The sequence below is a fragment of the Staurois parvus genome, unplaced genomic scaffold (assembly GCF_062004578.1).
Source record: "Staurois parvus isolate SC_StPar_1 unplaced genomic scaffold, SC_StPar_1.0 ptg000422l, whole genome shotgun sequence".
Classification (NCBI taxonomy): domain Eukaryota; kingdom Metazoa; phylum Chordata; class Amphibia; order Anura; family Ranidae; genus Staurois; species Staurois parvus.
Window position 1 is genome coordinate 471,023 of NW_028318218.1, and position 26,223 is coordinate 497,245.

General features: G+C 47.8%; 1 protein-coding gene across 2 annotated transcripts in view; it reads left to right on the forward strand.

Annotated features, from left to right (window-relative positions):
• CNTN5 (contactin 5) overlaps nt 1–26,223 on the forward strand; it is a 607,120-nt gene that overhangs the window by 424,935 nt on the left and 155,962 nt on the right. The gene's annotated exons all lie outside the window — the stretch shown is intronic.

The following is a 26,223-nucleotide window of genomic DNA, read 5'->3' on the forward strand; positions in this document are numbered from 1 at the left end:
TCTATAAACCCAATAATAGATTACTATTATTATTATACTGATATTCTAATGACAGATAGATAAATACAGGTGAAACTCGAAAAATTAGAATATCGTGCATTTATTTCAGTAATGCAACTTAAAAGGTGAAACTAATATATGAGATACTCATTACATGCAAAGCAAGATAGTTCAAGCCGTGATTTGTCATAATTGTGATGATTATGGCTTACAGCTCATGAAAACCACAAATCCACAATCTCAGAAAATTAGAATATTACATGCAATCAATAAAACAAGGATTGTACGTAGAACAATATCGGACTGCTGAAAAGTATAAGCATGCATATGTACTCAGTATTTGGTTTGGGCCCCTTTTGCAGCAATTACTGCCTCAATGCGGTGTGGCATGGAAGCTATCAGCCTGTGGCACTGCTGAGGTGTTATGGAAGACCAGGATGCTTCAACAGCGGCCTTCAGCTCTTCTGCATTGTTCGGTCTCATGTCTCTCATCTTTCTCTTGGCAATGTCCCATAGATTATCTATGCGGTTCAGGTCAGGCGAGTTTGCTGGCCAATCAAGCACAGTAATCCCATGGTCATTGAACCAGGTTTTGGTGCTTTTGGCAGCGTGGGCAGGTGCCAAGTCCTGCTGGAAAATGAAGTCAGCATCCCCATAAAGCTCGTCTGCGGAAGGAAGCATGAAGTGCTCCAAAATCTCCTGGTAGATGGCTGCGTTGACCCTGGACTTAATGAAGCACAGTGGACCAACACCAGCAGATGAAATGGCTTCCCAAATCAACACAGACTGTGGAAACTTCACACTGGACTTCCAGCATCTTGCAGTGTGTGCCTCTCCATTCTTCCTCCATACTCTGGGTCCTTGGTTTCCAAATGAGATGCAAAAGTTGCTCTCATCAGAAAAGAGGACTTTGGACCACTGAGCAACAGACCAGGTCTGTTTTTCTTTAGCCCAGGTAAGACACTTCTGACGTTTGTTGTTCAGAAGCGGCTTGACAAGAGGAATACAACATTTGAAGCCCATGTCCAGGATCCGTCTGTGTGTGGTGGCTCTTGATGCAATGACTCCAGCCTCAGTCCACTCCTTGTGAAAGTCCCCAACACTTTTGAATGGTCATTTCCTGACAATCCTCTCCAGGCTGCGGTCATCCCTGCTGCTTCTGCACCTTTTTCTTCCACACTTTTCCCTTCCACATAACTTTCTATTAATTTGATACAGCACTTTGGGAACATCCAACTTCTTTTACAATTACCTTTTGAGGCTTTCCCTCCTTATGGAGGGTGTCAATGATGGTTTTCTGCACAACTGTCAAGTCAGCAGTCTTTCCCATGATTGTGATTCCTACTGAACCAGACTGAGAGACCATTTAAAGGCTCAGGAACCCTTTGCAGGTGTTATGGCTTAATTAGCTGATTAGAGTGGGACACTTTGAGCCGAGAATATTGCACCTTTTCACAATATTCTGATTTTCTGAGATTGTGGATTTGGGGTTTTCATGAGCTGTAAGCCATAAACACCACAATTATGACAAATCACAGCTTGAACTATCTTGCTTTGCATGTAATGAGTCTATCTCATATATTAGTTTCACCTTTTAAGTTGCATTACAGAAATAAATGAACTTTTGCACGATATTCTAATTTTTTGAGTTTCACCTGTAGATAGATACATACTGAAATGTCTATAGCTATAGCCCAATATTAGATGATGATGATGATGATTATTATTATATTCCAATGATAGACAGACAGACAGACAGACAGATAGATATTGTAGATAGACAGATAGATCTGGAAGGACAACTAGATGAATAGATAGATGATATGACAGATAGATGGATACTGGAATGGAAGACAATAGGTTTATAGCTATAGCCCAATATTAGATTATTATTATTATATTCTAAAGATAGATAGACAGACAGAGAGACAGGGCCAGGACAAGGGATGGGCAGGAGGGACAGCTGCCCTGAGCACAGAAGTGCAAGGAGGACAGATAATTGATGCAGGGCAGTAAACCCATTCTGTGGCATGCTTTAACAGGTGGGGAGATGACCGCTAGATGATCTTGTCCCAGTGCTGGGTGGAGAGATAGATGGGGCGATAGATAGATAGATAGATAGATAGATAGATAGATAGATAGAGCTCAATATTAGATTATCATTATATTATTATTAAGATAGAAAGGGATATAGATATAGGCCAATATTAGATTATTATTATTATTATTATATTACAGGATTTATATTATATTTATAGGGAGAGGATACAGTTACATTACAGTTCAAGATAAGAGGGTTAGGCAGGCTCCGCTCGCATACGCTTACAATCTAAAAGGGAAAGTGAAACAAAAAGATGATAAATAGATAGACAGATAGATAGACAGATAGATAGATAGATAGTAGATAGACACTTTTGTACTTATGAATAGAGCTGAACATTTTTCTTGTGAATAGTGTCCTGAGGTATCCAAGGAAACAAAGAATGCACAATAGAACACAAAAAAAAAAAAGCATAAAAGAATTCAACGTCTTTGCGCAGCCGTCTCCTTCCCTGTGTTACAATGTGTCACGCTGGCTGCAAGGCTAGCAGTATATGAGGTTCAGGATTGACAAGTTTGGAGAGCGGTGTAAAAAGTGATAGCACAGACACAAATGATTAAAACGCACTTTGCCATTCACAATGTTAACCCTTATCCAGAGAATGTGTAAGATTTTATCTCCAAATCCCCTTTAAAACTCATACACCAGATTTTCCTGAAGCATTCATGTCAGTCAGCCATAACATGGGTAACATTAAAGAGCTGCAACCATTTCAATGTGTAAATTTCATGTTCACAACTTCAAAGGTTTATATTCAGCGACATCAGCAACCCGTTATCATCTAGCTGTTTAGATTGATTATGCTAATAAGACAAGGCATTAATCACAGTAAAGGTGACAAGAACACTATCAGCTTGAATTGAACATATTGTTCAAAATTTTTCCAGGTTTTTTTTTTCTTTTTTTTTAACGTTAATCCCCAGGTGACAATGACAAGAATAGAGCAGTTATTAATATACTTTAGTTGGAGAGCGAAATCAATTCTGCTGTAGATAATCTGTCACCTCCATTTTATCTGAGCATTGTAAGCCATATATTTATCATAGAGAGCGCAGGAAGGCTTCCAAACCGCTTACTTCTGAAAACATGGCAGGTCAAGGAGCACTGATTACATGGGGAAGGAACATACTATACAGCTGAAGTCCATCCATCATTTAACCAGCCTCATCTTTTCCATCAAACACATCCCTTTTTTTCTACCCATGTTGTTATCTGCTGTAAACTGGAATATATTACTCTTCTATTGTAAGTGTATCTGCCTTTTTTTAGTATGCTCCTATGGGGATTAGGATCAGAGAAGGTCACACCAATATATATATATATATATATATATATATATATATATATATATATATAGTATATATATGGATTTTATGAATAACAATGATCCATGAAGCCATCTAGCTGATCATACACTAACCTTCAAAGATGATGTACTTTTTTGAGCTTTGATTGACAAGCTTTAAGCTGCACAACATTGAGGTGTGAATAGTTACCATGTGGTATAAGACCACTCTGTTTTTACAGATATGTATTTATTATTTATTTACTACATGTACTTATATAGAACTGACAGTTTGCTCAATGCTTTACATATACAGTATATTGTGCATTCACATATGCCCCTTCCATCAAGGAGCGTACAATCTAAACATACACATGCTAGGGCCAAGTTAGACAGGAGCCCATTAACCTATCAGTATGTCTTTGAGGTGTTGCAGGAAACCAGAGTACCCAGGGGAAACCCACGCAGGCACAGGGAGAACATGCAAACTCCAGGCAAGCAGTGTCATTTTCAACAGCACCCATAGAACAACAACATTTTTCATAAAACCTTATTTTTATTGTACAAATGATATATTAAAATGCCTCAGACAGGTGAAAAAAATAGTACATCATATAGGCACCCCCTAAGCTCTCGCCACTATGGTTTTTGTATAATACCACCCAGTGAATTGTTTATACTTCTACAAACACTACAAGATGGGATGGTCCCTGAGTTTTAAAGTGTTACTAAACCCACAACAGTAAAATCAGTCTGTATATGCAGTAAAGCATGCTTGTTACATGCTTGTTATACTCACTTTGCAACCTAAGGTTTTAATCCTCTGCATTGTGTAAAAACACTGTTTGATCCTGACTTCTCTGATCCTCCCCTTCTTCCAGTGTCCCCCTCTTATTTCCTGATAAGACAGATCATGTGGAGTCACTCGGCACATGCTCAGTTTGTTGTGTGTTGCTAGACAGGATTTTTTTTCTTTCTTGGGGCAGTGCATGTGATCAGCACAGGGACAGTCAGCATTTTCCAGACAGAGGTCAGGGGCTGTACCTGTAAAGGTACATCTAAAGGAAATTGGGCAGAAATTGGACAGAAAATTGTATAGTGTATGGCCAGCCTTAGAATCTGATTGGCTACGATGCACAGCTGTACCAGATTCTGAGTGCACCACTATTAGTAAATGTCCTCCCATGTGTCCACCCCAAAGAACTTGGTTAGGAAGTGGAGAGACATGCCTTTACTGACAAAAGCTAAAACACATATACTCATAAACAAAAAAGGTTTATCCATTTCCAGTTTAGCAATTCTGAAGAAGGGACCGTTGACCTCAGAAATATGTTAGCCTGTATTGTACTGCATGTTCCTGACGGCAGGAAAATCCACGTGGATGCAGATCAGTCAGATATGAGCGAAGAAGGATTTGTTGTCTTCCTATTGATGTGCTAGATTACAATTTTTGTTTGTGAGTATATTTGTTTTAGATTTTGTTAATAAACAGTGAACATAGAGTACTTCACAAGGTCAATGTGCTCTAGTGTTTTTTATTCTGGGTTGTCCCAATGGAAGCAAGAGCAGCTGGCAAGGGATATGTGTTCTGCACAATTGAAGAATGTATTCTAGAGTTCCAAGTCCCGTGGAGGACATCAAATGACGAAACACGTAGGGTGGGGCTTGGATGTGTCGTCACCATGCACTCTGAGTCTGTGATCGTGGCTTGGAGTTTTATGACTGTGCCTGAATACTTTGTTGGCAGCGACACATGTAAATGTGAGTTTACTATTTGATTTTATGTAATAAAAGACTCTATGGAACTTATTGAACAATAGTGAATAAGCTTTTCCGAGTGATATCTTAAGAAAAGGTTTGTGAAGCTGCAGATCGTTACTCCTAGAGTCACACGTTATTAGCTGTTTTATGAAATTACCAGCATATTACCAGCATGAAGCTCTGATGAGTTTATTTAGTATTTATGGGGGTGGGAGAGCACAAATTTAGTGAACACTAAGAAGATTTGAAGAATTACATAATAATTAATTTTTATGGTGGACACGTTTTAATGTTGATGGACATTATAAACGCTTGGGACAGTTTTTTATCCTTTTGCAAGAATATTACACAATATTGTATCATTATTATATGAGATTTATAAAAATGTATATGTATGCACATTGCATGTGGCACTTGTGTATTGGCGTGTGGCCCTACTGTATTTTTGACTGCATGATATATCATTTTGAGGGTTTTGTTTTGCACATTCGGCACATTGCACTTTGATATATGTTTATTTATACAGATTTGACATGGTAAGGGTTTTTCAGTTTACTGTATATGCATGGTTGGGAATAGGATAGCACTGTTCATTTTGTACATTATTTTATTTCTTTGGTAGCTTTCGTTTGATAATAGGTCCCCCCTTTTTTTACAACCTGTGGCGCAGTTCTGTATTATATTCTTCTTTATAGTGATACTAAACCCAGGACCCTGCATTCACTATACCTGGTCTCCCATAGTACACAGAACATGGAAAAGCAATTATTTTAGTAAATATAAACTGCTAAATACCTTTTCTCATCAGAAGTTAGAGCAGTCTTGTGACTTCAGCAGAGCACTGGTTAAAGCTTGTAAGAGGAGTTTTCTTTCTGCTGATTGGCCCTGTGCTGATCACGTGCACCCTCCCAAGAAAAAAAACACCTCTCTAACAATACACACCAAACTGAGCATATGCATGTGACCATGGGTTCAGTCTGTATCAGGTGGTCATTTCAACAAGAAAAGGGGCAGAGGAGACAGGATCAAACAGCCTTTTTACACAATGCAGATGAATAACCCCTTAGGTTCCACAGTGAGTATAACAAGCATGCTTTACTGCATATACAGACTGATTTTACTGTTGTGGGTTTAGTAACACTTTAAGAGTTCCAAGTCTCACTTGTGTACCAGAATCGCTGTGGGCTTGAACCTCTGTTTGATCTACTGCTCCTGTGTTGGGCACCATGGAATTTGCAGACAAAACATTTTCTTTAAAGAAGTTGAAGTTTTAAAAATGTGAAACAATGCAATACACGTGCACCAATCAAAAATGCATTTAAAAAATACCTACTGTATGTGCTCTGCTGTTGTAAAGACAGCATATGTATGAGTATTTACCATTGGAATCTGTATTTCAAGCACCTGCATATATAATTTCATATGTTGGTCAGTGGTTGAATATTTGAGAATTAGCTTGAAGATTTGTGCATGTGGATTACAGTACTCATCTGCAGTTCTCTCATGCTCTTTACACAAATATTTTTTACAGTCTCCTTTAACAATAGCTGGGCACACTTGTTTTGTTTTTTTTCCTTCATGGCATTAGCATATAAAAATGCTACCGGGGCTTAGATCCCTGGTGCCCAACCTGCTGCTCGAGGGCTGCATGAGTATCTTTGGTATATGATGTATGGCCCTCGGACCTCAGCAGTCTGTAGTGGTAACATTGACTAGGGTAATAGCATTGATCTCTGCTAGCCTCATGTTCATGTTCTAAGTTTTAAGTCCACACTCTCTGACCCTCATTTTCTCTATTAGGTGTGCAGTTTCTGACAGTTCTCTCAAGCATTACATATATTAAACATTATGAGTGGCACTTTGGTGATGTCAGGGCAACATTTAAGGCCCCCTTTAGTTCATAACTAAATCACTGGCTTAGATAGACCCAAAAACTGTATTTTTATTTTGGGGTCAGCACAGTGGCTACATGGCTATCACTTCTGCCTGGTAGTACTGAGGTTGTTGGCTCCAATGCCAACTACAGCACTACCTGCATGGAGTTTGCATGTTCTCCCTGTGCCTGCGTGGGTTTCCTTCCTGTACTCTGGTTTCCTCCCACACTCCAAATACATGCTAGTACGTTCATTAGCTCCTGTCTAAATTGGCCCTAGTATGTGTATGTATGAATGTGAGTTAGAGACCTTAGATTGTACTCCCTTTGAAGGTTAGGGACTGATGTGAATGTACAATATATGTAAAATGCTGAATAACCCAACGGTGAGATATACGATAGGTACCTGCAATAAATATATGATAGGCACTCCAAGGCTTGGCTGGTGTACATAAAGATGATGGAGTGCAAATTCTATAGCAAACCACCCTTGTTATTAAATTCTGAATGTTCATGCACAGCACAGTTGAAGAATAAATTCCATAGGCATGTACCTTGCCGTTCTGTGCAGTATAGGAAAACACCCCCAAATGACCCCTTATTGGAAAGTAGACACCCCAAGGTGATCAAATTTTTTCCATATGTTTTGGAAATTAACAAACATGATAATATTGAGTTAGGTAAAACATTGAGCTTGGGAATGGTGCCCTAGATAGAACACATATATAGTAGGTCATACACAGAGTGAGGCGGAGGTGAAGGAGTTAATGTACAGATCACACACAGTGGGAGGATAGAGATGAACCAGTTAAGGTGTGGATGTGCAGGATAAAGGGGGCAAAGGGTTCATTCACAGGTCAAATACAGAGACATAATTTAGATCAGATGTGTAGGAGAGAGTTAATGAAAGGGTTACATAGGCAGATCTAGCAGGCTTTTTCCAGCATCTGTTGATCTGTGGTTAGTCAAAAACAAAAAAGCAGTGTTTACAGGGCAGTAACCAATCAAAAACAGGTAATCTGGTCAGCTACTAAAAATTTTATCCCCCCGCCCCCTCATAAGTTAGGGATCGCATGCTTGTATTGTGTGGGAGAGGCATGTCAAACTGGTGCTTTATGGGCCACATGTGGTCCTCTTGCTCCTTCTCTTGGACTTTAGTGGTTTAAAGCGTAACTCCACTTTCATGTGAACAAATAGCACATAAAAAAAAAACCCATATATATATATATATATATATATATATATACAGTATATACACTGCTCAAAAAAATTAAAGGAACACTTTGAAAACACATCAGATCTCAATGGGGAAAAATATCATGCTGCATATCTATACTGATATGGACTGGATAATGTACTAGGAACGTAAGGGTGTCCCATTGTTTGATGGAAATGAAAATTATCAACCTACAGAGGACTGAATTCAAAGACACCCCGAAAATCAAAGTGAACAAATGATGCAGCAGGCTAGTCCATTTTGCTGAAATTTCATTGCAGCAACTCAAAATGGTACTCAGTAGTTTGTATGGCCCCCATGGGTCTGACAATGTCAGGGCATGCTCCTATTAAGATGACGGATGGTGTCCTGAGGTATTTCCTCGCAGATCTCGACCAGGGTATTACTGAGCTCCTGGATAGTCTGAGGTGCAACCTGGCATCGTCGGATGGATCAAAACATGATATCCCAGATGAAATCTGTTGGATTAGGTCAGGCAAGTGTGGGGGCCATTCAATGGTATCATTTCCTTCATCCTCCAGGAACTGCCTGCATACTCTCGCCACATGATGTCGGGCATTGTCCTGCACCAGGAAGAACCCAGGACCCACTGCACTAGTGTAGGGTCTGACAATGGGTCCAAGGATTTAATCTCGATACCTAATGGCAGTAAGGGTGCCATTGTCTAGCCTGTAGAGGTTTGTGCGTCCCTCCATGGATATGCCTCCCAAACCATCACTGACCCATAACCAAAATGGTCATGCTGAACAATGTTACAGGCAGCATAATGTTCTCTACGGCTTCTCCAGACCCTTTCACATCTGTCACATGTGCTCAGGGTGAACCTGCTCTCGTCTGTGCAAAGCACAGGGCGCCAGTGGCGAACCTGCCAATTCTGGTGTTCAATGGCAAATGCCATTTGAGCTCTATAGTGGTGAGCAATGAGCACAGGGCCCACTAGAGGATGTCAGGCCCTCAGGCCACTCTCATGAAGTGTGTTTGTGATTGTTTGGTCAGAGACATTCACACCAGTGGCCTGCTGGAGGTAATTTTGTAGGGCTCTGGCAGTGCTCATACTGTTCCTCCTTGCACAAAGAAGCAGATACTGGTCCTGCTGATGGGTTAAGGATCTTCTACGGCCCTGTCCAGCTCTCCTAGAGTAACTGTCTGTCTCCTGCAATCTCCTCCAGACTGTGCTGGGAGACACGGCAAACCTTCTGGCAATGGCACGTATTGATGTGCCATCCTGGAGGAATTGGACTACCTGTGCAACCTCTGTAGGGTCCAGGTATCGCCTCATGCTGCCAGTAATGACACTGACCCTAGCGAAATGGAAAACTAGTGAAAAACAGTGAGAAAAGATAAGTAGGGAGAAAATTGTCAGTGGTCTCCACCTGTAAAAATGATTCCTGTTTTAGGGGTTGTCTCATTGTTGCCAATCTAGTGCACCTGTTGTTAATTTCATTAACACAAAAGCAGCTGAAACTGATTAACAACCCCCTCTGCTACTTAACTGACCAGATCAATATCCCAGGAGTTTAATTGACTTGATGCTATACGCATTTTTTTTTGAGCCGTGTATAATTGCTACATCTGGTACTTGAATGTTACAAAACAAAAAAAAAACAGGAGGACGCAAACGCCTAGTGCATTACCAACAATTTATTGGTCATAAAACATAGATGCCAAATGGATACTCACAGAAGTGGAGAATAAAATCCACAAGATGCCACATAACTAGAGATGAGCGAAGAAATGAAAAATTCGATTCGACTGATTCGGCGAATTCGTGGACAATATTCGATTCGAGTCGAATAAATTCGCTGTGAATTTAACTTAAAAAAGGGTGTTTCTAGGCTTCAGAGAGACTTAATATTAGTGCAGAACACTGTACCTTTAATTTAAATGCCCTTGGAGTCTGCTGGGGAAGAGAAATAATACTGTCAGTCAGTATGACATGCAGATGAGTGCCGTCGATCTTAGAATCACCGCACACTTCACTCATTTGGGCAGTCACGGGGCCAAAACCAGAGTGTGGAGCCACAGTGTGGCGGTGGAGGCAGCAGCAATGGGAGGCCATACAGCACCCTATGACAAAAATGGAAACCACCAGCAGTGTGAGGAGACCTGAAAGTGGCACATGGCAGAGTGTGGCGATAGAGACAGCAGCAATGGGAGGCCGTACAGGGACCCATGACACACTCTGGACCTGGCAGCAGCATGAGGAGGCGGTACAGGGGCCCATGACAGATTACGGGCCTGGCAGCAGCATGAGGAGTCGGTACAGGGGCCCATGGCAGATTACGGGCCTGGCAGCAGCAATGGGAGGCCGTACAGGGACCCATGACACACTCTGGACCTGGCAGCAGCATGGGGAGGCGGTACAGGGGCCCATGACAGATTACGGGCCTGGCAGCAGCATGAGGAGTCGGTACGGGGGCCCATGACACACTCTGGACCTGGCAGCAGCATGAGGAGGCGGTACAGGGGCGCATGACAGATTACGAGCCTGGCAGCAGCAACTTGGACAGGAGGACGTTCAGCTTCTGCACCGTCGGGTGCGTGCTCGCAAACTGTTGTCTCTTGGAAACGGATTCCAAGAAAGACTGCTGACGGAATCCGTGAAGAGGAGTAGCAGGAGAAGGAGCATCTGAACGAGCGGAATATGCCAACAAGCGACAACAGTGGCCCATGACAGATTACGGGCCTGGCAGCAGCATGAGGAGTCGGTACGGGGGCCCATGGCAGATTACGGGCCTGGCAGCAGCTATGGGAGGCCCGTAATCTGCCAGCACCCTATGACAAAAAATGGAACCCACCAGCAGTGTGAGGAGACCTGAAAGTGGCACATGGCAGAGTGTGGCGATGGAGACAGCAGCAATGGGAGGCCGTACAGGGACCCATGAGAGACTCTGGACCTGGCAGCAGCATGAGGAGGCGGTATAGGGGCCCATGGCAGATTAGGGGCCTGGCAGCAGCTATGGGAGGCCCGTAATCTGCCAGCACCCTATGACAAAAAATGGAACACACCAGCAGTGTGAGGAGACCTGAAAGTGGCACATGGCAGAGTGTGGCGATGGAGGCAGCAGCAATGGGAGGCCGTACAGGGACCCATGAGAGACTCTGGACTTGGCAGCAGCATGAGGAGGCGGTATAGGGGCCCATGGCAGATTAGGGGCCTGGCAGCAGCTATGGGAGGCCCGTAATCTGCCAGCACCCTATGACAAAAAATGGAACACACCAGCAGTGTGAGGAGACCTGAAAGTGGCACATGTTTGGGGCATGATTCATGGCGGATTTAGTCAGTTGTGTCAGGAACTGGTGGTTTGAAATCCAGACTAATCCACGCCTGATTCATTTTCACAAACGTGAGTCTCTCCACACTTTGGGTGGACAGTCGTGTCCTCCGCGGAGTTGCAATACCTCCTGCCGCACTAAACACGCGCTCCGATGCCACGCTACTGGCCGGGCATGACAGCCTTTCAAGGGCAAATTCAGCTAGTTGGGGCCAAAGGTCAAGTTTCGTTGCCCAGTAGTCAAGGGGATTGTCTACCTCGGTTGGCAGGGTGCTGTCCAAGTAGGCCTAAGCCTGTTGTTTGAGGTCCTGCTCCAGGTCCACCTGATGCTGCTGCTGCTGCTGCGGCTGGTTAGTAGTTTCCTCACTGCGCTGGTGAAGAAAGCTACTCATCATCGACTGCAGACTGAGGCAGCCGCTGCTGGTGGAGCTGCCACTGCTCCTACCACCCCACCCCTCCCCTGCTGCCATGGCAGCGGAACACGAGCGCACAGGGCCCACAGTGTCTGAGGATGGACGTTGGCGCAGACAGGCAGAGACCAGCTGACTACATAGGTGTTTTTTATAGTACGTTATTTTGGCCTCCCTCTCAGCAGGTGTGAAAAAGGCCACCATTTTTGAACGGTAGCGAGGGTCCAACAAGGTGGACAGCCAAAAGTCATCCCTCTGTCTGATGGTTATTATTCGGCTGTCGCTACGCAAGCAACCGAGCATGCTATGGGCCATTTGTGCCAAGGAATGCGAGGGACTCCCTGCCTCCATCTCCACAGCATACTGCCACGGTGCGTCTAGGTCCTCTGTCTCCTCTTCCTCCTCCTCTACCAGATGCTCCTGCTCCTCCACTCCTGTCCGCTGAGTGGAAAAACCACCCATTTCACTCAATAATTCCTGAGCACCAATGTCCTCCTCTACCTCCTCCTCTTCTTCCAGTCCTGCCCCCACAGGGGCCATGTGGCGTTGAGATCTGTGCGCCACGTCTACCGCACCCTGACCAGCCATTGTTAACAGCATTTGTTCCAGGACGTGCAACAGAGGAATGACGTCGTTCATCCCATAGTCCTGCCGACTCACGAATAGCGTGGCCTCCTCAAAGGGCCTGAGCAAGCGCAGGTGTCACGCATGAGCTGCCAATGGCTGACATCTAAGTTACACAGGGAGTACCTTTATCTGCTTTTAACATCAGGAAATCTGTGATGGCCTTTTGCTGTTCGTAAAGGCGGTCTAACATATGTAGGGTTGAATTCCACCTTGTTGCAACGTCACAGCATGAGGAGTCGGTATAGGGGCCCATGGCAGATTAGGGGCCTGGCAGCAGTTATGGGAGGCCCATAATCTGCCAGCACCCTATGACAAAAAATGGAACACACCAGCAGTGTGAGGAGACCTGAAAGTGGCACATGGCAGAGTGTGGCGATGGAGACAGCAGCAATGGGAGGCCGTACAGGGACCCATGAGAGACTCTGGACCTGGCAGCAGCATGAGGAGGCGGTATATAGGGGCCTACGGCAGATTAGGGGCCTGGCAGCAGCTATAGGAGGCCCGTAATCTGCCAGCACCCTATGTCAAAAAATTCAACACACCAGCAGTGTGTGAGGAGACCTGAAAGTGGCACATGGCAGAGTGTGGCGATGGAGACAGCAGCAATGGGAGGCCGTACAGGGACCCATGACAGACTCTGGACTTGGCAGCAGCATGAGGAGGCGGTATATAGGGGCTTATGGCAGATTAGGGGCCTGGCAGCAGCTATAGGAGGCCCGTAATCTGCCAGCACCCTATGTCAAAAAATTCAACACACCAGCAGTGTGAGGAGACCTGAAAGTGGCACATGGCAGAGTGTGGCGATGGAGACAGCAGCAATGGGAGGCCGTACAGGGACCCATGACAGACTCTGAACTTGGCAGCAGCATGAGGAGGCGGTATATAGGGGCCCATGGCAGATTAGGGGCCTGGCAGCAGCTATAGGAGGCCCGTAATCTGCCAGCACCCTATGTCAAAAAATTCAACACACCAGCAGTGTGAGGAGACCTGAAAGTGGCACATGGCAGAGTGTGGCGATGGAGACAGCAGCAATGGGAGGCCGTACAGGGACCCATGACAGACTCTGGACTTGGCAGCAGCATGAGGAGGCGGTATATAGGGGCCCATGGCAGATTAGGGGCCTGGCAGCAGCTATGGGAGGCCCGTAATCTGCCAGCACCCTATGTCAAAAAATTCTACACACCAGCAGTGTGTGAGGAGACCTGAAAGTGGCACATGGCAGAGTGTGGCGATGGAGACAGCAGCAATGGGAGGCCGTACAGGGACCCATGACAGACTCTGGACTTGGCAGCAGCATGAGGAGGCGGTATATAGGGGCCCATGGCAGATTAGGGGCCTGGCAGCAGCTATGGGAGGCCCGTAATCTGCCAGCACCCTATGTCAAAAAATTCAACACACCAGCAGTGTGTGAGGAGACCTGAAAGTGGCACATGGCAGAGTGTGGCGATGGAGAAAGCAGCAATGGGAGGCCGTACAGGGACCCATGAGAGACTCTGGACCTGGCAGCAGCATGAGGAGGCGGTATATAGGGGCCCATGGCAGATTAGGGGCCTGGCAGCAGCTATGTGAGGCCCGTAATCTGCCTGCACCCTATGTCAAAAAATTAAACACACCAGCAGTGTGAAGAGACCTGAAAGTGGCACATGGCATGAGAGACTCTGGACCTGGCAGCAGCAGGAGGAGGCGGTATAGGGGCCCATGGCTGATTAGGGGCCTGGCAGCAGCTATGTGAGGCCCGTTATCTTGCAGCACCCTATGTCAAAAAATTTAACACACCAGCAGTGTGAAGAGACCTGAAAGTGGCACATGGCAGCAGAGTGTGGCGATGGAGACAGCAGCAATGGGAGGCCGTACAGGGACCCATGAGAGACTCTGGACCTGGCAGCAGCAGGAGGAGGTGGTATATAGGGGCCCATGGCAGATTAGGGGCCTGGCAGCAGCTATGTGAGGCCCGTAATCTGCCTGCACCCTATGTCAAAAAATTTAACACACCAGCAGTGTGAAGAGACCTGAAAGTGGCACATGGCAGCAGAGTGTGGCGATGGAGACAGCAGCAATGGGAGGCCGTACAGGGACCATGACAGACTCTGGACTTGGCAGCAGCATGAGGAGGCGGTATATAGGGGCCTATGGCAGATTAGGGGCCTGGCAGCAGCTATGTGAGGCCCGTAATCTGCCTGCACCCTATGTCAAAAAATTTAACACACCAGCAGTGTGAAGAGACCTGAAAGTGGCACATGGCAGCAGAGTGTGGCGATGGAGACAGCAGCAATGGGAGGCCGTACAGGGACCATGACAGACTCTGGACTTGGCAGCAGCATGAGGAGGCGGTATATAGGGGCCCATGGCAGATTAGGGGCCTGGCAGCAGCTATGTGAGGCCCGTAATCTGCCTGCACCCTATGTCAAAAAATTTAACACACCAGCAGTGTGAAGAGACCTGAAAGTGGCACATGGCATGAGAGACTCTGGACCTGGCAGCAGCAGGAGGAGGCGGTATAGGGGCCCATGGCTGATTAGGGGCCTGGCAGCAGCTATGTGAGGCCCGTTATCTTGCAGCACCCTATGTCAAAAAATTTAACACACCAGCAGTGTGAAGAGACCTGAAAGTGGCACATGGCAGCAGAGTGTGGCGATGGAGACAGCAGCAATGGGAGGCCGTACAGGGACCCATGAGAGACTCTGGACCTGGCAGCAGCAGGAGGAGGTGGTATATAGGGGCCCATGGCAGATTAGGGGCCTGGCAGCAGCTATGTGAGGCCCGTAATCTGCCTGCACCCTATGTCAAAAAATTTAACACACCAGCAGTGTGAAGAGACCTGAAAGTGGCACATGGCAGCAGAGTGTGGCGATGGAGACAGCAGCAATGGGAGGCCGTACAGGGACCATGACAGACTCTGGACTTGGCAGCAGCATGAGGAGGCGGTATATAGGGGCCTATGGCAGATTAGGGGCCTGGCAGCAGCTATGTGAGGCCCGTAATCTGCCTGCACCCTATGTCAAAAAATTTAACACACCAGCAGTGTGAAGAGACCTGAAAGTGGCACATGGCAGCAGAGTGTGGCGATGGAGACAGCAGCAATGGGAGGCCGTACAGGGACCATGACAGACTCTGGACTTGGCAGCAGCATGAGGAGGCGGTATATAGGGGCCCATGGCAGATTAGGGGCCTGGCAGCAGCTATGTGAGGCCCGTAATCTGCCTGCACCCTATGTCAAAAAATTTAACACACCAGCAGTGTGAAGAGACCTGAAAGTGGCACATGGCATGAGAGACTCTGGACCTGGCAGCAGCAGGAGGAGGCGGTATAGGGGCCCATGGCTGATTAGGGGCCTGGCAGCAGCTATGTGAGGCCCGTTATCTTGCAGCACCCTATGTCAAAAAATTTAACACACCAGCAGTGTGAAGAGACCTGAAAGTGGCACATGGCAGCAGAGTGTGGCGATGGAGACAGCAGCAATGGGAGGCCGTACAGGGACCCATGAGAGACTCTGGACCTGGCAGCAGCAGGAGGAGGTGGTATATAGGGGCCCATGGCAGATTAGGGGCCTGGCAGCAGCTATGTGAGGCCCGTAATCTGCCTGCACCCTATGTCAAAAAATTTAACACACCAGCAGTGTGAAGAGACCTGAAAGTGGCACATGGCAGCAGAGTGTGGCGATGGAGACAGCAGCAATGGGAGGCCGTACAGGGACCATGACAGACTATGGACTTGGCAGCAGCATGAGGAGGCGGTATATAGGGGCCCATGGCAGATTAGGGGCCTGGCAGCAGCTATGTGAGGCCCGTAATCTGCCTGCACCCTATGTCAAAAAATTTAACACACCAGCAGTGTGAAGAGACCTGAAAGTGGCACATGGCAGCAGAGTGTGGCGATGGAGACAGCAGCAATGGGAGGCCGTACAGGGACCATGACAGACTCTGGACTTGGCAGCAGCATGAGGAGGCGGTATATAGGGGCCCATGGCAGATTAGGGGCCTGGCAGCAGCTATGTGAGGCCCGTAATCTGCCTGCACCCTATGTCAAAAAATTTAACACACCAGCAGTGTGAAGAGACCTGAAAGTGGCACATGGCAGCAGAGTGTGGCGATGGAGACAGCAGCAATGGGAGGCCGTACAGGGACCATGACAGACTCTGGACTTGGCAGCAGCATGAGGAGGCGGTATATAGGGGCCCATGGCAGATTAGGGGCCTGGCAGCAGCTATGTGAGGCCCGTAATCTGCCTGCACCCTATGTCAAAAAATTTAACACACCAGCAGTGTGAAGAGACCTGAAAGTGGCACATGGCAGCAGAGTGTGGCGATGGAGACAGCAGCAATGGGAGGCCGTACAGGGACCATGACAGACTCTGGACTTGGCAGCAGCATGAGGAGGCGGTATATAGGGGCCCATGGCAGATTAGGGGCCTGGCAGCAGCTATGTGAGGCCCGTAATCTGCCTGCACCCTATGTCAAAAAATTTAACACACCAGCAGTGTGAAGAGACCTGAAAGTGGCACATGGCAGCAGAGTGTGGCGATGGAGACAGCAGCAATGGGAGGCCGTACAGGGACCATGACAGACTCTGGACTTGGCAGCAGCATGAGGAGGCGGTATATAGGGGCCCATGGCAGATTAGGGGCCTGGCAGCAGCTATGTGAGGCCCGTAATCTGCCTGCACCCTATGTCAAAAAATTTAACACACCAGCAGTGTGAAGAGACCTGAAAGTGGCACATGGCAGCAGAGTGTGGCGATGGAGACAGCAGCAATGGGAGGCCGTACAGGGACCATGACAGACTATGGACTTGGCAGCAGCATGAGGAGGCGGTATATAGGGGCCCATGGCAGATTAGGGGCCTGGCAGCAGCTATGTGAGGCCCGTAATCTGCCTGCACCCTATGTCAAAAAATTTAACACACCAGCAGTGTGAAGAGACCTGAAAGTGGCACATGGCAGCAGAGTGTGGCGATGGAGACAGCAGCAATGGGAGGCCGTACAGGGACCATGACAGACTCTGGACTTGGCAGCAGCATGAGGAGGCGGTATATAGGGGCCCATGGCAGATTAGGGGCCTGGCAGCAGCTATGTGAGGCCCGTAATCTGCCTGCACCCTATGTCAAAAAATTTAACACACCAGCAGTGTGAAGAGACCTGAAAGTGGCACATGGCAGCAGAGTGTGGCGATGGAGACAGCAGCAATGGGAGGCCGTACAGGGACCATGACAGACTCTGGACTTGGCAGCAGCATGAGGAGGCGGTATATAGGGGCCCATGGCAGATTAGGGGCCTGGCAGCAGCTATGTGAGGCCCGTAATCTGCCTGCACCCTATGTCAAAAAATTTAACACACCAGCAGTGTGAAGAGACCTGAAAGTGGCACATGGCAGCAGAGTGTGGCGATGGAGACAGCAGCAATGGGAGGCCGTACAGGGACCATGACAGACTATGGACTTGGCAGCAGCATGAGGAGGCGGTATATAGGGGCCCATGGCAGATTAGGGGCCTGGCAGCAGCTATGTGAGGCCCGTAATCTGCCTGCACCCTATGTCAAAAAATTTAACACACCAGCAGTGTGAAGAGACCTGAAAGTGGCACATGGCAGCAGAGTGTGGCGATGGAGAAAGCAGCAATGGGAGGCCGTACAGGGACCCATGAGAGACTCTGGACCTGGCAGCAGCATGAGGAGGCGGTATATAGGGGCCTATGGCAGATTAGGGGCCTGGCAGCAGCTATGTGAGGCCCGTAATCTGCCTGCACCCTATGTCAAAAAATTAAACACACCAGCAGTGTGAAGAGACCTGAAAGTGGCACATGGCATGAGAGACTCTGGACCTGGCAGCAGCAGGAGGAGGCGGTATAGGGGCCCATGGCTGATTAGGGGCCTGGCAGCAGCTATGTGAGGCCCGTTATCTTGCAGCACCCTATGTCAAAAAATTTAACACACCAGCAGTGTGAAGAGACCTGAAAGTGGCACATGGCAGCAGAGTGTGGCGATGGAGACAGCAGCAATGGGAGGCCGTACAGGGACCCATGAGAGACTCTGGACCTGGCAGCAGCAGGAGGAGGTGGTATATAGGGGCCCATGGCAGATTAGGGGCCTGGCAGCAGCTATGTGAGGCCCGTAATCTGCCTGCACCCTATGTCAAAAAATTTAACACACCAGCAGTGTGAAGAGACCTGAAAGTGGCACATGGCAGCAGAGTGTGGCGATGGAGACAGCAGCAATGGGAGGCCGTACAGGGACCATGACAGACTCTGGACTTGGCAGCAGCATGAGGAGGCGGTATATAGGGGCCCATGGCAGATTAGGGGCCTGGCAGCAGCTATGTGAGGCCCGTAATCTGCCTGCACCCTATGTCAAAAAATTTAACACACCAGCAGTGTGAAGAGACCTGAAAGTGGCACATGGCAGCAGAGTGTGGCGATGGAGACAGCAGCAATGGGAGGCCGTACAGGGACCCATGAGAGACTCTGGACCTGGCAGCAGCAGGAGGAGGTGGTATATAGGGGCCTATGGCAGATTAGGGGCCTGGCAGCAGCTATAGGAGGCCCGTAATCTGCCAGCACCCTATGTCAAAAAATTCAACACACCAGCAGTGTGAGGAGACCTGAAAGTGGCACATGTTTGAGGCATGATTCATGGCGGATTTAGTCAGTTGTGTCAGGAACTGGTGGTTTGAAATCCAGACTAATCCACGCCTGATTCATTTTCACAAACGTGAGTCTCTCCACACTTTGGGTGGACAGTCGTGTCCTCCGCGGAGTTACAATACCTCCTGCCGCACTAAACACGCGCTCCGATGCCACGCTACTGGCCGGGCATGACAGCCTTTCAAGGGCAAATTCAGCTAGTTGGGGCCAAAGGTCAAGTTTCGTTGCCCAGTAGTCAAGGGGATTGTCTACCTCGGTTGGCAGGGTGCTGTCCAAGTAGGCCCAAGCCTGTTGTTTGAGCTCCTGCTCCAGGTCCACCTGATGCTGCTGCTGCTGCTGCGGCTGGTTAGTAGTTTCCTCACTGCGCTGGTGAAGAAAGCTACTCATCATCGACTGCAGACTGAGGCAGCCGCTGCTGGTGGAGCTGCCACTGCTCCTACCACCCCACCCCTCCCCTGCTGCCATGCCAGCGGAACGCGAGCGCACAGGGCCCACAGTGTCTGAGGATGGACGATGGCGCACAAAGGCAGAGACCAACTGACTACATAGGTGGTTTTTATAGTACGTAATTTTGGCCTCCCTCTCAGCAGGTGTGAAAAAGGCCACCATTTTGGACCGGTAGCGAGGGTCCAACAAGGTGGACAGCCAAAAGTCATCCCTCTGTCTGATGGTTATTATTCGGCTGTCGCTACGCAAGCAACCGAGCATGCTATGGGCCATTTGTGCCAAGGAATGCGAGGGACTCCCTGCCTCCATCTCCACAGCATACTGCCACGGTGCGTCTGGGTCCTCTGTCTCCTCCTCCTCCTCCTCTACCAGATGCTCCTGCTCCTCCACTCCTGTCCGCTGAGTGGAAAAACCACCCATTTCACTCAATAATTCCTGAGCACAAATGTCCTCCTCTACCTCCTCCTCTTCTTCCTGTCCTGCCCCCACAGGGGTCATGTGGCGTTGAGATCTGTGCGCCACGTCTACCGCACCCTGACCAGCCATTGTTAACAGCATTTGTTCCAGGACGTGCAACAGAGGAATGACGTCGTTCATCCCATAGTCCTGCCGACTCACGAATAGCGTGGCCTCCTCAAAGGGCCTGAGCAAGCGGCAGGTGTCACGCATGAGCTGCCAATGGCTGACATCTAAGTTACACAGGGGAGTACCTTTATCCGCTTGTAACATCAGGAAATCGGTGATGGCCTTTCGCTGCTCGTAAAGGCGGTCTAACATGTGTAGGGTTGAATTCCACCTTGTTGCAACGTCGCAGATCAGGCGATGCTGTGGAATTCCGTTCTGCCGCTGCAGCTCAATGAGGGTGTTCTTTGCGGTGTAGGAATGGCTGAAATGCATGCACAGTTTACGTGACATTTTAAGGATGTCTTGCAGTGGGATGGTGGATTTTAGGAACCGCTTGACAACCAGATTGAACACGTGAGCCATGCATGGCGCATGGCACAACCTTCCTTGACGCAGAGCAGACACCATGTTCTTTCCGTTGTCAGTCAACATGGTTCCGATTTTTAGTTTGCGCGGAGACAGCCATCTGTCGATTTCTCTGTTCATTACACTCAGCAGTTCCTCCCCTGTGTGACTACGTTCGCCAAGGCATACCAGGTGCAGCACAGCGTGACACCGTTGCGCCCTGCACATGTGATATGCCGGTCGGGTAATGGGACTTGGCACGGGGGTGGCGGCTGAGGACACGGCGGAAAAAGAGGTGGTAGAGGCGGACATGCTTGCTGGACCAAGGACGTGCAAACGTGGAGGCAAAAGCGTCGTGACCTGTCCAAGTTGCTGGATCGGCTGTGCCGGCACCACGTTCACCCAGTGGGCCGTAAATGACATGTACTGTCCCTGACCGTAGTTACAGCTCCACACGTCGGCGCTGCCGTGCACTTTGGCAGAGACCGACATGCTCAAAGACTGGCCCACCATCTCTTCTACATGTGAATGCAGGGCTGGCACTGCCTTTTGGGCAAAGAAATGACGGCTTGGCACTCTCCACCGCGGCGCGGCACAAGCCATCATTTCTCGGAAAGGTGCTGAGTCCACCAGTTGGAAAGGGAGGGACTGCAGCACCAGCAACTTGGACAGGAGGACGTTCAGCTTTTGCACCGTCGGGTGCGTGCTCGCAAACTGTTGTCTCTTGGATACGGATTCCAAGAAAGACTGTTGACGGAATCCGAGAAGAGGAGTAGCAGGAGAAGGAGCATCTGAACGAGCGGAAGATGCCAATGAGCGACAACTCCCCTCAGCAGAGGTGTTGGAGCCTTGACTGGCTGATAGAGGGCGATTGACGACGTCGGGTGACGGAGCAAGTAACGGAGCGGGTGATGGAGCGGGGGCTGGGGCAGGCAGAACCGCCGTATGTTTATCACGGTTTTCCCAGGCCACCGAATGGTGACGCTGCATATGCTGACGCAACGCTGTAGTCCCAACATGGGCCCCCTGGCCACGCTTGCATTTCTGGCCACATAGTCGACATACGGCTACATTTACTTCCTCGGGCGGCTTGAGGAAAAATTGCCACACCACCGAGTAGGAAACTTTGCCCCCGCTACTCTTCACTGGCTGACTGCTACTTCCTCCGTGCGCACCGGCACCACTACTGGCCGTGGTGGTAGGCTGCAGTGGAGCTGGTGCTCTACTCCGTGGACGTTTGGCTCCACTGACACTGATGCGACCCTGCTGCTGTCTCCTGGGCAACCCACCGACTGTTTTGCTCGCTGCCAAGCTGCCACCCTCTTCTCCTGATGATGCGGAAGAAATTGCCTGATGACGACGAGGCTGCCAAGTGCGATCAACCTCCTCATCATCAAGTAGGGTCTCCGCCTCACTACTAGCCCCCTCGGCTGCGTCTGGGTCAGGAGACAGACCTGTCTCTAGACCGGCTACCGAGCCACTCTCCTCGCCAGTACTTGTTCGCTTGGCTGCTGAAAAGGCCGATGTCTCCCCCCGTTCCTGACCGCCCTCTGTTAGCTCTTCCTCACTGTACAGTGGGGCTGAGCCCACAGCATGCGATACTTCGCTTGGTGAGGGAACAGCAAAGGACAGGGGCAGGTAGAGGACACGTGATTTCAGTGGGCTTGGTCCCGGGCCATGCCAACTAACGGTTGTGTCTGACGTACCCACCGACCGTTGGCTGTAGGTGTCAGAGGTGACCTGGGAAGAGGAAGACGACCGAGCCAACCAATCAATGACGGCAGGGTTGTCGGTGGAGACACGACCGCTGGATGACACCGGGAGCACTGGCCTCTGGCTGCGAATACTGCTGCCTCGACCCCTTCCTCTGCTGCCACGTCTGCTCGCTCCTAAAACATTGCCTCCTCTGCCACTCCTCTGCATGTTGTCTGACATACTATTTAATTCAACGATTAGGTGTCCCTGAGTAACAATTCTCTGGCACTCAGTAACAATTCTGTCTGTCCCTGAGTATGAATTCTGTGGCCCTGAGTAACAATTCTGTGTCTGTGCGAGTAACAATTCTGTGTCTGTGCGAGTAACAATTCTGTGTCTGTGCAAGTAACAATTTTGTGTCTGTGCGAGTAACAATTCTCTGGCACTCAGTAACAATTCTGTCTGTCCCTGAGTAACAATTCTCTGGCACTCAGTAACAATTCTGTCTGTCCCTGAGTAACAATTCTCTGGCACTCAGTAACAATTCTGTCTGTCCCTGAGTAACAATTCTCTGGCACTCAGTAACAATTCTGTCTGTCCCTGAGTATGAATTCTGTGGCCCTGAGTAACAATTCTGTGTCTGCGCGAGTAACAATTCTGTGTCTGTGCAAGTAACAATTTTGTGTCTGTGCAAGTAACAATTTTGTGTCTGTGCGAGTAACAATTCTCTGGCACTCAGTAACAATTCTGTCTGTCCCTGAGTAACAATTCTCTGGCACTCAGTAACAATTCTGTCTGTCCCTGAGTAACAATTCTCTGGCACTCAGTAACAATTCTGTCTGTCCCTGAGTAACAATTCTCTGGCACTCAGTAACAATTGTGTGTCTGTGCAAGTAACAATTCTGTGTCTGTGCAAGTAACAATTTTGTGTCTGTGAGAGTAACAATTCTCTGGCACTCAGTAACAATTCTGTCTGTCCCTGAGTAACAATTCTCTGGCACTCAGTAACAATTCTGTCTGTCCCTGAGTATGAATTCTGTGGCCCTGAGTAACAATTCTGTCTCTGTGCGAGTAACAATTCTGTGTCTGTGCAAGTAACAATTTTGTGTCTGTGAGAGTAACAATTCTCTGGCACTCAGTAACAATTCTGTCTGTCCCTGAGTAACAATTCTCTGGCACTCAGTAACAATTCTGTCTTCCCTGAGTAACAATTCTCTGGCACTCAGTAACAATTCTGTCTGTCCCTGAGTATGAATTCTGTGGCCCTGAGTAACAATTCTGTCTCTGTGCGAGTAACAATTCTGTGTCTGTGCAAGTAACAATTTTGTGTCTGTGAGAGTAACAATTCTCTGGCACTCAGTAACAATTCTGTCTGTCCCTGAGTAACAATTCTCTGGCACTCAGTAACAATTCTGTCTGTCCCTGAGTATGAATTCTGTGGCCCTGAGTAACAATTGTGTGTCTGTGCAAGTAACAATTCTGTGTCTGTGCAAGTAACAATTTTGTGTCTGTGAGAGTAACAATTCTCTGGCACTCAGTAACAATTCTGTCTGTCCCTGAGTAACAATTCTCTGGCACTCAGTAACAATTCTGTCTGTCCCTGAGTAACAATTCTGTCTGTCCCTGAGTATGAATTCTGTGGCCCTGAGTAAGAATTCTCTGGCACTCAGTAACAATTCTGTCTGTCCCTGAGTATGAATTCTGTGGCCCTGAGTAACAATTGTGTGTCTGTGCAAGTAACAATTCTGTGTCTGTGCAAGTAACAATTTTGTGTCTGTGAGAGTAACAATTCTCTGGCACTCAGTAACAATTCTGTCTGTCCCTGAGTAACAATTCTCTGGCACTCAGTAACAATTCTGTCTGTCCCTGAGTATGAATTCTGTGGCCCTGAGTAACAATTCTGTCTCTGTGCGAGTAACAATTCTGTCTCTGTGCGAGTAACAATTCTGTGTCTGTGCAAGTAACAATTTTGTGTCTGTGAGAGTAACAATTCTCTGGCACTCAGTAACAATTCTGTCTGTCCCTGAGTAAGAATTCTCTGGCACTCAGTAACAATTCTGTCTGTCCCTGAGTAACAATTCTCTGGCACTCAGTAACAATTCTGTCTGTCCCTGAGTAACAATTCTGTCTGTCCCTGAGTATGAATTCTGTGGCCCTGAGTAAGAATTCTCTGGCACTCAGTAACAATTCTGTCTGTCCCTGAGTATGAATTCTGTGGCCCTGAGTAACAATTGTGTGTCTGTGCAAGTAACAATTCTGTGTCTGTGCAAGTAACAATTTTGTGTCTGTGAGAGTAACAATTCTCTGGCACTCAGTAACAATTCTGTCTGTCCCTGAGTAACAATTCTCTGGCACTCAGTAACAATTCTGTCTGTCCCTGAGTAACAATTCTCTGGCACTCAGTAACAATTCTGTCTGTCCCTGAGTAACAATTCTCTGGCACTCAGTAACAATTCTGTCTGTCCCTGAGTAACAATTCTGTCTGTCCCTGAGAATGAATTCTGTGGCCCTGAGTAAGAATTCTCTGGCACTCAGTAACAATTCTGTCTGTCCCTGAGTAACAATTCTCTGGCACTCAGTAACAATTCTGTCTGTCCCTGAGTATGAATTCTGTGGCCCTGAGTAACAATTGTGTGTCTGTGCAAGTAACAATTCTGTGTCTGTGCAAGTAACAATTTTGTGTCTGTGAGAGTAACAATTCTCTGGCACTCAGTAACAATTCTGTCTGTCCCTGAGTAACAATTCTCTGGCACTCAGTAACAATTCTGTCTGTCCCTGAGTAACAATTCTGTCTGTCCCTGAGTATGAATTCTGTGGCCCTGAGTAAGAATTCTCTGGCACTCAGTAACAATTCTGTCTGTCCCTGAGTATGAATTCTGTGGCCCTGAGTAACAATTGTGTGTCTGTGCAAGTAACAATTCTGTGTCTGTGCAAGTAACAATTTTGTGTCTGTGAGAGTAACAATTCTCTGGCACTCAGTAACAATTCTGTCTGTCCCTGAGTAACAATTCTCTGGCACTCAGTAACAATTCTGTCTGTCCCTGAGTATGAATTCTGTGGCCCTGAGTAACAATTCTGTCTCTGTGCGAGTAACAATTCTGTGTCTGTGCAAGTAACAATTTTGTGTCTGTGAGAGTAACAATTCTCTGGCACTCAGTAACAATTCTGTCTGTCCCTGAGTAAGAATTCTCTGGCACTCAGTAACAATTCTGTCTGTCCCTGAGTAACAATTCTCTGGCACTCAGTAACAATTCTGTCTGTCCCTGAGTAACAATTCTGTCTGTCCCTGAGTATGAATTCTGTGGCCCTGAGTAAGAATTCTCTGGCACTCAGTAACAATTCTGTCTGTCCCTGAGTATGAATTCTGTGGCCCTGAGTAACAATTGTGTGTCTGTGCAAGTAACAATTCTGTGTCTGTGCAAGTAACAATTTTGTGTCTGTGAGAGTAACAATTCTCTGGCACTCAGTAACAATTCTGTCTGTCCCTGAGTAACAATTCTCTGGCACTCAGTAACAATTCTGTCTGTCCCTGAGTAACAATTCTCTGGCACTCAGTAACAATTCTGTCTGTCCCTGAGTAACAATTCTCTGGCACTCAGTAACAATTCTGTCTGTCCCTGAGTAACAATTCTGTCTGTCCCTGAGAATGAATTCTGTGGCCCTGAGTAAGAATTCTCTGGCACTCAGTAACAATTCTGTCTGTCCCTGAGTAACAATTCTCTGGCACTCAGTAACAATTCTGTCTGTCCCTGAGTAAAAATTCTGTGGCCCTAATAACGTTTCTGTGGCCCTAAGTAACAATTCTCTGGCACTGAGTAACAATTCTGTCTGTCCCTGAGTATGAATTCTGTGGCCCTAACTAGCGTTTCTTTGTCCCTAAATAACGATTCTGTGGCCCTCATTAACAAGTCT